Source organism: Microtus pennsylvanicus, chromosome 6, assembly GCF_037038515.1.
Source record: "Microtus pennsylvanicus isolate mMicPen1 chromosome 6, mMicPen1.hap1, whole genome shotgun sequence".
Lineage (NCBI taxonomy): Eukaryota > Metazoa > Chordata > Mammalia > Rodentia > Cricetidae > Microtus > Microtus pennsylvanicus.
This window is the reverse complement of record NC_134584.1, coordinates 118,200,819-118,215,175: the sequence shown is the minus strand read 5'-3', so window position 1 is coordinate 118,215,175 and position 14,357 is coordinate 118,200,819. Positions and strand designations below refer to the sequence as shown.

Here is a 14,357-nt window from a genome sequence, read left to right as displayed (position 1 = left end):
CAGCTAGTGGCATCACTGCACAGTCAAGAGCAGAGAGAAATGAACCGCCCAGGTTGTCTGCCTTCCAGTTGTTTCCACTCTGCCAGCTTTCTTCACTCAGGGAGAGTCCAGGGCGGCGTCCATGTAATGTTGCTTTGCGTGACGAGCTGGGCCTTCTCATCTCAATTAACAATGTCCCCAGGCCCACCTGATCTGGACAGTACCTCATTGAAACTCTTTTTTGGTGATGGTAATTGTGCCAAGATGTCAGTTAAAGCTAACCAAGATACCCACAGAGGACACCGACAGGGCTCTCTTGAGGTTTGGCTAGCTAGCTTTTTGCCCTCCGGCAGGTGACCCTCTAAGAACACCAGCCTTTCTATTGTTTCCCCACCTTGATTGCATAACCTACTTGTGGTCCTGAGGAAACATTGGGGGAACCAGAGCAGAGGGCCCTTTTCAACTTGAGTCCTCTGACCCCCCTGAAGGGGGCTGTGTGCTGAAATCCAGAGGAAGGTCACAGGAGTATAAAAGCAGGAAGTGACCACAAGTGTAAAACACCAGGTGCCACCTGTACAACCCAAGGCTCCCCACATCAGCTCCTGAGGATGCCAGGCGGGGCACCTCTGAGTGGCATTTTGCTTACTGGATAGGATGGTTGGCAGGAATTATTACTTTGGAGCTCCAGACTCCAGTGTTACTTTCAGCAAGCTGAGACAAAGAAACATGTCTCCAGAGGTCACCAAATATGCCCCAACTGGGGCAATCGTGGGGGGGGGTCCTCGAAGAACTCCGGGTGACAAACTGTAGTGTCACTGGGTGGAACTGTGGACCTGAAATTACAGTGAGCCATCGCTGAGCCATCCCTGGCTATATGGTGCTACTTAACCACACTGGATGAGGACACAGGGCCAGTGCCGGCATCATGATGTATCGAGGGATGTAGGGCTATCTCCTAGGTCTTAAAAGGCATAGACTATGTGGGGCCAGTGCTCATGGCTGAGGATCTGTGAGAGTGGCCTGTGGGAGTTCTTGTTCTATCTTGAAGCCTTGAAATTTTCAGAAAGAGGTAGAACATTCTGCAAACCTGACCGATTGACTAGAGCCCCGGTAGTTGTGGGGTTGCAATGACGTAGGTTCAGAGTTAAGTTGTCCGGTGCTGTCTTAGATGGAAATGCATTTAACAAGTGTCTTGATCGCTGACTTTCCTTGTTCTGTCATTATGGGAACATCTTAACACTATTACCATGTCAAAACACTGACTTTGGCATAACCTGAATCTATGAGCTTGGGCTATGATCATTCTTATTTGGCTCCAGAATCAACCATCTCTGATTCCCTTTGAGATGCGTATAGCTTGTTTTTTTATGCTAGCAGAAATAATCTCAGAATAAAGTAAGTCCATTAATTTCCCCAACTAACTTAGACCCCTGAGCACAGCTGTGTAAGCTAGTTGAAGGCAGAGTGAAAACGATGGCCACAGAAGGATGCTACGATCTCTCTGTTGGGCAGCACCGAGAATGCTTTATCCCTGTGGGTCTGTTTTATCTCAGACCATCTCTGCAGGGGGAGAAGTACTGTTCTTCCACCACGGACAAGGGCACGGACGTTCTGAACAAGCAGAATTTAACAAAGCTATATGACAGGTCACTGTCAGGCCTGGGGCCGAAACCCATTCAAGCTGGACCCCAGGGCTCTGTTTGTCAGGCCACAGAAGACAAAGTTTAGTGATTCCTGTGTCTACAGAAGTCCAGATAAAGTAGGAAGGGGGCTAGTAAGTGAATGAATGCATGGGCAGAGAGGGACAGCAGGAGGCACCCGCATCCGAATTCAAAAGATCTTGTCATTGTGAATCCATGCATATGAAACTCCTCATTAGGCAAACATATCTCCTCTGCCCAGAGCTAAAGCCAGCCAGGCAGTGGCTGTGTGCAGTGACTAAGTAGCCTGGATCCCAGTGAGGGAAGTATTATGACTGCCCGCTGGCTGATTGCTGATTTTTAATTCTAAACATGCTTACTTCCTTTTGTGGAGGTGCCTGACTTGGATAGATGGTTAGGAGACCTGGGTGAGCCTTCTCTTAGAGTGATGGAGGCCACAGGAGATGAGCTAATGGTAATGGTGTCTGCTGCTAGCTGATGGGAGGAAAGGGAAGTGGCGAGTCAAGATCTAACCATCCGATGCAGTCAAGACTGGAGATTCCAAGGAATGACATGGCAGGGTCCATAGGGGCTGGGTGGCGTGACCTTGGCTCTGAAGACTCACACAGGTAGAGGCAGAAAGCATCTTTATCGGGAGCCACAGTCCCTACAGCTCACAAAGACAGGGCAGCTGGATATCATCAACTTCAGCAGAGGCAGGTGAAGGGAAGTTGAGGTAGTGCCTGCTGGGAAACTGCTTGTGTGAGCTGCTGGCTGAGGCTGAGGAGGTGGTTAGAGCCCATAGCAAATGGGAAAGGTGAACCTCAGAAGTCAGAGGAGGAGGCTTGTGTTGAAGGGAACAGTGAAAATTTTCTCTCTCTCTCTCTCTCTCTCTCTCTCTCTCTCTCTCTCTCTCTCTTTCCCCCCCCCCGATTTGTGTGTCCATGTATATAGTGCTTGTATGTGGTGTTGTGTATATGGCGTGTTTGTGTGTATGAATGTGGTTGTATAGTGCGAAGGCCAGAGAGCAACCGCAGGCACTGATCCCTACACTACTATATATGTCCAGCTAGCTGGCTCATGAACTTCCAGAAAGTCTCTGGTTTTCACCCACTGGCCATCTCACCATAGGACCACTGGATCTATGGATGTGACCCACCATGCCCAGCTTTATGCAGGTTCTGAGAATCCAAATGCAGATTCTCACGCTTGTGTAGCAAGTGCTCTTAAGCCCTGTGTCATCTCCTCAGCCCCACCAAAACTAGATATTTTGAATGGCTAGGAGCACAGTTAATTAACTCTAGAACTGAGGGCAAGGGTACCTATCTCTGAGAATGGAGAGGGATAGGTAAGGCAAGCATAGTTCTGGGGCACAGGGCTGGAGAAAACTACTGGACAATATAGTCCAGTGAAATATTCCATTCGGGATCCCTTGCAGCTATGTGGTCCCATGACTCATTCTGGCCATTGAGCCCTACACTGAGATTCTCTGGGGGAAGGGAAGGTGCTCCTGGTGTAACATACAGCTTGAGGCATCTAAGCACATCCAGGCCATTTCCTTCTAGTGCTTTCTAAGCACCAGTGGTCAACAGCCTCAGTCTCCGTGTGCACAACTGAGTTGATGTCCTTTGTTCTGAGTAAGGTCTTGCCATATAGCTTAGACTGACCTCAAACTCATGACCCTCCTGCTTCACTTTCTAGATTGTTTGCATTATATGTGTGTATTAACATGCCCAGTTCTTGTTTGTTTCTTGAAACCTGTTGACAAGAATGGGTTCCCACAGCCCATTCTAACCATGAAGCAACCTTGAGGATGGAGCCATGTGCTAAAGCCACGTCCTGGGGCCTGAGAGACGCTTGTAGGCCTCCCTGCCTCACTCTCTAGCGGTCTTTCATGTGAGACAAAAATGAAGCAAAACTTCCTGTTGTTAATTGTAATTTTTGGTTTCCTGCAGCTGAGCCCAATCCTAAATTAGACAGAAAGACAGGAGTCTCAGCTCTAACTGCCTTGCCCCACCCTCAGGAAAGAAAAGAGAACAAGAAAGGAAAAGCTGGACTCGGAAAAGAACGAATCAGACACTAACCAGGGAGGGTTAACTTCCTTCTCCTTCTTTTTATTTTTATTATTTTTTTTTTAGTCTCTTAAGTAAATACAGGAAAGCACAAAGAACAGTAACAGAAATCCTGTCCCGGCCATCTGGAGTCCCAACTGTTCACATTTTGTTACATTTGCTTTGTCTTCATTTTATTAAAAGAACTAAAATGCTGCCCATCAGGCTGGAGTCGCCTTAACCACCATCAGTGCCAGGCTCTTCCTTTTGACCTTCACCAGCAACACCACAGATGCTGAGGCTGTCCTTCCATCCTGCATGGATGCGGGCAATACCACGGTTTCTGAGAATGTTACTATCTATCGTTACTTTGAACTTTAAAATATTTACATTATTATTATTGTTATTATTTTATATCTGTAAGTGGAACTGTAGGTGTAGGTGGTGTGGGCTTCCTGATGGGATGCTGGGGACTGAACTCAGGTCCTCTGGAAGAGCAGCAAGCACTTTTAACTACTGAGCCATCCCTCCAGGCCCTGTTATTATCATTAAAATAAATGGTGTCTCTTGTGGTTTGAATGCGAGATGTACTGTAAGCTCACGCGTTTGGACAGTAGTGCCCCAGCTGATGGTACTATTATGGAAGGCTTTGGAACTTTTAGGAGATGGAACTTCTGGGGAGGAAGTAAATCATGCGGGGGGGGGGGGGCTTGTATTTGGCAGCCTGGCCCCTCTTCCTGTCTGCTCTCTGCTTCCTGCCTATAGACGCAATGAGACTAGCCGCTGCACACCCCTGTCTCCGTGTCATCTCCCTGTGACAGAGTCTGTCTCCTCTTAAACAATCTTTGCCTTGCTTCTTGTCAGGTATTTGGTCTCAAGGATGAGAAACGGGACATAGCATCACGTGAAACGCTCTATAACTCGGTGTGTTTTCATTTGTGAGCTCCGGCTTTATTGCCCGTACGTGTATATAGACGTAGATGTGTTCATATGAATATCAGTGCTCTCTCCATAAAGTGCGTCTGTGAGCCACGGGGATCGATGTATAAATAAAATATTTGCCTCGTTCCTTTGAATAACGGCTTAATGTTTGCATTTTTGAATGTTATTAGCCATTCCGCTACCGAGGCACATTTAGGCCATTTCCATCCAGTGCCTTCCGAGCGTCACGGCAGCGAACAGCCTCAAGGCTCTCTGCGCACAGCTGAGCCGGTGTCCTCTTCTCCGAGACAGGTCTTGTGTAGCCCCAAACTCATGATCCTCCTGCCTCAGTTTCTAGACTCTGTATGTACCGACATGCCCAGCTCTTGTTTCTGTCCTGAAGCTTGTTGGCAAGACTGGTCATGGAGGAGAAGGGCAGGTGTGTTATGGTTATAACAGAAGGATATTTGAAAATGCCCTCAGGATCCTGCTGAGCATCCAATGAGGAAACTCAGCCTGGGCAAGTGACCTCTCTGGTGTGTTTGTAGCTGGCTGATCAACCCCAGCCCTGAATCACCAGTTCCTAGGCTGAGATTGTCTGCCACAACAGAGCAGCAGCTTGTCTATTCAGCCAACTGGTCCCCACTCATCCAGGCGGTGCTTTGAGAAACTGCCTACCAAATTCCACAGTGGACACCGGACAGAGCAGGTACTGCACAACCCAGTAGGGTTCTGGCCACACCGCAGCCTCCCACTAACCATAGGTGGCTGACCCTTGAGAGGGCTGTGGTCAGTGCTCTCCTAAGCCATGTGACTGTCAGGAGTTTGGCTGAGATTCAGAATCTCTGCTTCTGAGGGTTCATGATTAAAAAGTAGCTAAGAATAACTGTCAATAAGACAGATTAAAGAGATAAAGAAGCTAATTAAAAGACAACCCATGGGTAAATGTGATATCAAAGATTAGCATATGTGTGCTCACAGAACATGCGCAGGCAGGTGGGTATGTACACAGTGCTGTGTTGGAGACACCTAGCTTGGCAACAGTTATATGAAGCCTACCCTTAGGTTTCCGACTGAAGACAACAGTAGTGTGTGTTCCAGATGCTGGGAATACTATTCTGAGTCCTAGCCCGAGTTATGGTGCTTGCATCAACCTTTTGGTGACCATCATAGCACATACTACTGTTGAACACATTTCCTGTATGTCTGCTTCATGTCTAGAGCATGACGAGAATGAACTGCAGGCATCTTAACCTGTAGCCTGTGACAGATGGTACAGAGGAAGAAACCAAGGCTTGCAGAGGTCAGGTGGCTTGCCTGGGCTCATGTCTGGTGGGCATTCAAACCCAGTCAGAGAGGGCTCGGAGTGTACACACGGCTCCAAGCTGCAGGACACAGTTCATAGAGACAGGCACACAGTTACAACCTACCCAAAGACTTGGCCACGCCCCTCCCAGGGAAATCTACTTGTTGGAGATGAAAAACACATAAATGGCTGTTACTGATAAGTAGAAAAAAATTGCCTTCCCTTGCAAGCAGATATTGCCGCAAGCGCAGCCATGGTGTGTGCCTCTCTTAGTATGTCTCTGTAAGAATGCACTCTCCTGGGGGCAGGCTTCCTGGGGGCTGAAAGGGAGGGGCTGAGTGACGGCTGCCCCTCTCCTTGTCTGTCTGAGAGCATCAGAATCCTCAGCTACTCTCTTCTGTATCTATGGCTACTTTAGGGGTTAGAGTTAAAGTTCCACTACGATGTCACCACCTTCACAAGGTAGGGCTGAGGGTGGCTCTGTTGCTGCTCCTGCCCTAAGCATGCTCTGAGGAAGACATGGATTTGGCTCCTTCCCAGCCCCCATGGGTAGCTTTGGGACCCACAGAGCAGCAGGGAGCAGCCAACACTCTTCTCTCATATCCTGCAGGGATGACTAAAAGTCCTATACACAAGCTCATCTTTTTGCACTGAACCCGAACTCGAGTGCTCTTAGGTTTCTCAAAATTCTCCTGCCCACAGGGGACTCTCTTTTTCCTAAAATTTATTAATTTTTGGAGGCAGGACCTGTGTAGCAAGGCTGCCCATAAACAAAGATGACCTTGAACATCTGCTCCTCCTGCAGCTGCTTCCCAGGTGCTGGGATGACAGGTGTGAACTCCACATCTGGTTTATGCAAGCTGGAGATTGAACCTAGCACATTATATACACGCTAGGCAAGAGCTCTACCCACCGAGACACACCTGGGGCCCTGTTTTCTGACTTCCGCAGGGGACCCAGTTGATCAGCTGTGTGCCAAGCTTCCTAGGATGTCAGAAATGGGAAGGGCTGTCACTGCCTCTCCCACCTCTGTCTTTCCTCAAATGCACTTTTCTCACAGACCCCTCAGACTGCAGCTTCTGGTGACCATTCTCGATGAATGATATCATGTGGGACCTGAGATATAAGATGGGGGGGGCGATGGAAGCCGATGGGTGGAATCTTTGCCACACGTCTCTTGTTTCTCCAGCCACTTACTTCCGTTTCATTTTTACCTTATAGCCTGGGGTTGCTGTGAGAGACCCTCCCATCTCCAGGGGGTTCATAAAGGGACTTGAATGAAAGATGACCATCGGGTCCCCAGCCCCTGTGACCCATAAGAAAGCACCTCACAGAGTGTGACTGCCAATCTGCAATTTCTATCCCCTGACAGCAGGAGGGCAAGAGAGGGAGCAGAGCAGGGCTGGCTGGGGGTTAGAGGGGTGGGCACACAGTTGAAGTTTTCACCTTCACATTTTCAGGATGTCTGGCCGTTTTCTGGTTATATAGCCCATTCCCTGCCTTAAAAAAATATGTTTAATTCAGTTCCTATTCCAAATATGTCTTTCTACACAACAATACTCCCTCAACCAGGAGACCATCTTACTTTGTGGGATCAGGAATTGCTCATTTGCATGGCTTATCTCATGCCCCCTTGCTCATATGCTCATCCAAGACTGGAGAACCGATGAGGAGTTAGCTCCTCCATTTACACGGCCTTCGTGCCACAGTCTTTGCTACAGTCTTAAATCTTTCAAGGCCTCTCCATTTGGTTTGAACCTCTCCAAGAAGGAGTCTTGAGACAGTCAGATGTCTTACGTGGAGCTGGCTTCCGTAAGAGAGGGTATTGTGAAGTCAGGGAGTAGAATCCACCTGTCTCTTCTAGGTTGGACCAAGCGGCTGGCAGAGTCACTTCTGCCATATCATATAGATGGACATGGTCACGGCTGAAGCTGAGGAGCTGGCTCAGCGGATAAAGCACTTGCTGTGCAGGGATAAGGGCTGGAGTTCAGATCCCCAGTACTCACATAAAACAGTGCGTATGGCAACTCACTTAAAATCCTAATGCTCCTATAAAGTGGAGACCGGGGATCCCCACGGCAGGCTGGTTACCAGAGTGGCCCAGTCAGTGAGTTCTGAGTTCAGAGAGAGATCCGGCCTCGATAAATAAAGTGGAGCATAACTGAGGAAGATACCTGATGTCTCCCAGCATCATGTGTTCCCCGTATATGTAAACACACATGTACACATACCACATACACGTGCCCCTCAAAATTACCATCCTGCCTAAGGTCGAGGGGAATCACAGGATACTAAGGACTCTGTGACACATCAGAGGTCTCAAATTGATTCCCCCTACCTCTCAAACCCCGAAGCATATACCTGAGATCACCATCTCTAGCTCATCACCCTTGATCAGATCTAGTCCTCCTCCTATGGCTCACTCTTGCTCCCTCTCCTCTGGTTCCCAGACATTCTCCATGCTGAAGCCAGAGTAAAGTGGATCTAACTTAAACATGGCTATTATAAACTTTCTGTTCACCATGGCTCTGACCTCGGCCCCATCTTCTGATGCTTCTCTGGGAAAGCTAATGAATGATAAAGTAGAGACAAGGGACTGAGTAAGATCCTCAGAAACACAGAGTACCTAGACATAGCTATGTCTGAAGTCCTTCTGGGAATTTCCACATAAAAGGAGCCTATACTATCTTTGCTTCAACTCAGGGGGACTTGCTGAGTTTTGTCCTTAGTTGCCTGAGGAATCTTAATGTGCACACCATCTCTCCCCATCACCCTTTCACACTGGTCCTTCCAGTCCTTCAGTTCCTACCATTCCCTCTCTTGTGTCTCTACAGGGTGCCTCCGTGGATCAGGCTCATGTGATCCTCCTGCCTGGAGCAAGCTTCCTATTTACCCACCGAGGACTGCCTCGAAACTCAGCAATCTATTCCCTTTGGGGACCTCTCTAGGTCTTCTCTCTTCCCTCCTGCCTGATCCCTCCAGTGGCTTTCCTTCCAATGTTTCCTGGCGTATTTCACTCATCTGTCTTTTAGCACTTAGCAAATCCCTCGAAAACATAACCCACCACGTGGTCCCCTCCATTGCATCTGAGCTCCATTAGACTGGGATCCGTCCGACCCACCTCTGAGTTTCCAACATCCCCTTACCTGCGACACCCATTCCTAAGATGCATTAGCTCACACCTACTGTTTTTCCTAAGCTGCCACTGGAGATTGTATCACAGCTCCAAACCTTTGCAAAGAGTAAGACAGTCACATGCCTGAGGATGAGCCCCCTCATCTGACTTCACCCAAGGGGGTCTCGGCACTTCTTTAAAAATTAATTTGTTCCTTAATTAAGAAACACGCTCCCTTCTAATTAATGGTCCTTCTGTAATGTAAACAGATCACAAGCAACGCTGAAGCTCTGCCTGCCTCATCTGGAGTCTGAGCTACCGCCAATTTCCTCACAGCAGCTGGGGCCGCGGAGCTGCGGAGGACTCTGGCTTACTCACATGGAATTAAAGAGACTTAGAAGAGTGATCTATCAGTTCTTCACCCTTCCTTGCAAGCTAAGCTATTGCTTCATTACACCACTGCATTGCCTCAGAACTTCTTGAGAGGCAAAATCCCTCAGCTAGGAAAGGAAAACTTGACTCAAGCGTGTGCACCCACGTATCCATTTCTGAAGACATGTTGCATCTCAGACACAGGGCCCAGAATCCACAGAGATGAACCTGACCTGAAAACCTCGTCCATGAGCAATAGCCTCCACAGCACGGGAAGGTGCCAAGCAAGCTTGCAAATATGGGAGGCAACCACCAATCCTACCCAACTAGGAGCCTATGAACTATAGCAAAGACCAGTGTGGCGTGATAGCCCTAAGGCAGTAATGGCACACATACCATGTTGGTAACCAATAGCTCCCTAATTGGCATTAATATCTTTTCAACATGAGGAAAATCATGACAGATACAGGAAATCTAGCTAGCCACTTAGTGCTAATGAGGTCATGGATACTGGAAAAGAATCTACAATCTCTAGTTTACTAAACCAGCGTAACCCCTGGCAACCATCTAAACATTTGTCCTTATACCCACAGATGAGTGTAGTCTTATGGAAACACCAAGGAAACTTCTCTTAGAAACAGATGGAGAACACTACAGAAAACCCAAACCAATCTAAATGCAGAACTGTAGAGCCGAGTCCCAGTGGATCCATCTAGAAAACACCCCAGCAACTAAGACTTGGGGATCACTGCGGAAGGGGGAGCAGAAAGATTGTAAGAGCCAGGGGAAGAGGGCAGTGGCTGTGCGATTGTCTCCTAGGAATGTTAGATGCTGCACCCATAAAGTCTCATCAATATGACTGGCCAAAAGTGATCTGAACAGGACAACAGCAATAGCTTTGCTAGTGTGGGTGGGAAAAGACAATGAAGCCTCAACCCTACACAAAGAATTACAGGCAACGAAGAATGCTGAAAACGGTGCTATACTCTAAGAGTATACCAATTGGCTATCCAGTACCAAACAGGCAGCCCTAAAAAGAACCATATAAGTAATATCACACAGATTGAGCAGGTTGCATTTAGGAATACATATGATAAATTAAGGAACACATATAATGATAAACAGAGGTTATTAATTTTAGAGAGAACAGGGAGGGATATATAGAAGGTTTTGGAAGAAGAAGAGAAAAGAGAATGATGTAATTACATTACAATCTCAAAAAAATAGTTTCTATATCCACACTTCTGTATATATGGGATTATGTAATAAATATAGACATCTATCTCTAATGCATATATATGTGCTTGCACATACTTACATGCAAGCATGCACATACACACACGTGCACACATGTATTTACACACAAATGTCTGTTGCTCATGTTCTCAGTAGCATTGGGCCGGCCTGTAGCAGATCTTAGGAAGCATTGCATTCATACAAGAAGTTAGTTTGGGAGGAGCCTGGAGGTTAGGTGTGACATTGGTAAGGCAGTCATTCTTTGTTAGCACTGGTATTGCGAGGATGCTTTTGGGGAGCAAATGATGGTTTTAAGTGATAGTGGATGCTGACAGATATGTACACAGCCCAAGGTTCATTCACTGAACTTTTACCCTTGAAATAATGTCCTGTCTCCTTTCTTGCCAGTCTGGTCTCCATGAGAGCAAAGACGAGCTGCCTCTGTGTCTGCTGAGACCAGAAGAGAGTAGGCCTGTGGGAGCTTCTACACAAGCATTCTTGCACTGAATTGGTGAGAGAATGCCTTTGGAAGGAGCTCTCCTGAGTACCGGGGTGCAAAAGTTAGAACCCTCCTGACGAGACAGCACACAGCAGACAAAAGTCTGAGTCACTGCACTGAACCCAGAACCTTGGGTTTAACTCTATCTGATCTTTCAATAATGTGGTGCTCTTGGGTAAAAAGTCCCCCTTTCGTCAGGCTCGGTGTCACAGAGTGTGGGTCACACTTTGTGTGATGGTTCATCTTCAGTGTCAACTGAGCAGATACAGACTCTCCAAGGAGCCACACCTCTGGGTGTATCGGTGAGGGTGTTTCTAGAGAGGTTTAACCCTAGGAGGAAAAACCAGCTCTAATTATGGGTGGGACCATCCCATGGACTGGGTTTCAGGTTTGAATAAAAAGAGAAAGGGACCTGACTGTTCATCTCTTTCTGCTTCCTCATTGTGGATGCAGTGTGATCAGCTGCCTCACATTCCACCTGCCATGCCTCCCCTACTGTGATAGACGGCACCCCTAAATTGGAGCTTACATAAGACCTCATTTCCATAGGTTGCTTCTTAGTAAGTCGTATGGTGACAGAAAGACAGAAACTAATAGACCTTTGTCCAATTCCAACTGGTGGACCCTTAAAACCTGTGTTGATGATGACATTACAATTGAGCAGACACACCCTAAATGCCCACACTGGTGAGTGCCTGGGTCACCCATCTTTCCCAGAGTCACCCTTGCACCACAGCAGGCACTCCGTGCATGGTGGGGATGTAGTTCATCACCAATTATGAAATGTCTATACTGGATTGCACATCGATTCCCTTAAAGACTGCAGTGCAGGTTTGCTGAAGGTAACATCCCCGGAGCAGGGTGCTGGAGGCCCATCCCCTCTGAGACCTCAACATTCTACCTCTCCTGCCCTGCAAAGGGTTTTCACACTTGGCCACTCATGAAAGCACCACCCGTGCCGCTCTTGATTCATTTTCAATGCACTTTAAATTCATTTCTTAAAATTTAACCTAGTTCTCAGAAAGGAAATGAATAGATAATGGGACTGATACAACAGACACTTCTCAGGCCTCCAAATAAATGGCTATTAAAATAACAGTCATCTCCATGCCACCTGATATTATCCCGTGTGTCAGCAGACACATACCTGGCTTGCACGAAGAAACCGAATCTTCAGAAACTATTCACAAGCCAGGAGGTGTGGATGCATATTAAATGTGTAGAATGTAGGAGAAACAGTGGGGGAGCAGTTCTTTCTTGCTTGACCTGGATGTCTGTGTCCACAGTGGAGAAAAAAAAAGATGGACAATATGTCTGATGGTACAGGAAGAAGGAGGACAATGGTGGAGAGAGTCAAGAGGACCCGGAAGGAGGGAAACAGACCAGAGAGACTCAAAGGAAGAAGGGATTAATATACACAAGTCAAGTTCACACCCATATAGTGGTGCTGAGGGCTATAAAAATGGAATCAAGAATGTATCAACCTGGGCCTGGAGAAATGGCTCAGCAGGGAAGAGGCCTTGATGTTCTTGCAGAGGACCTGAGTTTGGTTCATTTTGGTCATTTATCTGGTCTCTAGGGGTACTTGCACATGAGTGGTGGATGCACACACGCATACACACATCCTTTTAAGAAGAAGAGAGTATTCATGTAACAACATCAAAATACAGGATATTTAGGGATGACGTTAACAGAAGAGATCCAAGGCTTGCATGCTGCAAGCTATAAAGCATCCTGAAAGGAAATTAAAGACTCTCAACTGCACAGAAAGGTAGCCCACGCTTACAGAGTCTGAGCCTGGGCATTGTTAGAATGGCGGCACTCCTCTAGTTGATCTATGTGTCAATTCAATACAACCTTTATCAAAATCCCAATTATTCTTCTCGCAGGGAGAAATCTACAAGTTGATTCTAGAATTCATATGGAAATACAAAGGACTCAGAAGAGGCAAAGCAATTTTGCAAAACAAATGCAACTCAAAAGCATGCTGCGCCTCCGCTTTGCACACAGCGAGGTGCTGGGGACAGAAGACAGATAATGGGCGCTGATGAAGAATGGGGGCATTGGAAACCTCCCGTGCTGCGGACAGGGATGCAGAAACACCGCAGCTGCTCTGGGAAGTCACTTTGAAGTTTTTCCAAAGGTTAGTAGAGACCTGTTCTGTGACAGGTCCTCGGGTAGATGCTCCAAGGAAATGGTGACCACAGAGGTAACTTTCACCTCAGTGGTCAGCGCCATGTTGTTGACGGTAGCACCGAGTGGTGACTGCCCACTGTCCATCAATGTATGAACGGACAGATAAAACAGAGTGACCTTCCCATGTGGAAATGCAGATGAACCCATATCCATTAATCATAACAGTCTTAAAGAATAAAAGTTATTGAAGTATTGATAGACCCTATAATGTGGGTAAGCCTTAAGAGCATCACAACAAAGAAACAAAAACATCATATGCTACCATAGACTCTGTGTTAGACAGTTTCATATCTGTGACAAATGTCTGGAGCAAGTAAAGCCACTGAGTAAGACCAGTGCTTGCCTAGGACTGGGAGCGACAGAGGAATGGCAAGAGGTGGCTAACAAGCACAGGGTTTTCATTTTAATGACTTTTTTAAAGTTAGGTGTATGTGTCTCTGTGTGGGTATGTGCATATCAGCGCCGTCCTCACAGAGACCAGGCAAGGATGTCAGATTCCCTGGAGCTGGAGTTACAGGCATCTGATGTGGATGATGGGAGCCAAACTCAGGCCCTCTACGAAAACAGTACGAGTTCTTGACTGTGAACTGCCCCTCCAGCTCTGTGATCTCATTTAAAAGCTCAGCAATCTACAGTTAGTTGTGGTAGCAACTGTACAACTTGAGAATATACTGACAGATCACGAACTCATAATTTCAAATTGGGCAAGCCTCATAGTGTATGTGTTCCCCCCCAAAGCTGTTGGACACTACAAGAGATGAGAAAACAAAGAGGCTCAAGAGATGAAGCTAGTAAATGGGGTGCCCAGGGTGCTACTTGAGGCTTACGTGTTTGCTTTCGTGATGACATCTATGGGATAAGTACAAAGCCTTGACCCTTTCTGTCCCACACTCCAGATGAATTCTGGAACGGAAGGCGAGCCAGAACTTAATATATTTTAAAACAAACGTGCCCAGCAGGCTGAATTCCAGGAGATAATGGGACACTGTGTGAGGTGTGGCCCACTGACAGCGAATAGGAATGGCTAATGGGTCAAGCAGTG

The 14,357-nt window shown here is 47.2% G+C and overlaps 1 protein-coding gene across 1 annotated transcript in view; it reads right to left on the bottom strand.

Moving 5' to 3' along the window:
* Nucleotides 1–14,357, bottom strand: part of Cdh13 (cadherin 13) — a 959,427-nt gene that overhangs the window by 287,174 nt on the left and 657,896 nt on the right. The window lies entirely within an intron of this gene.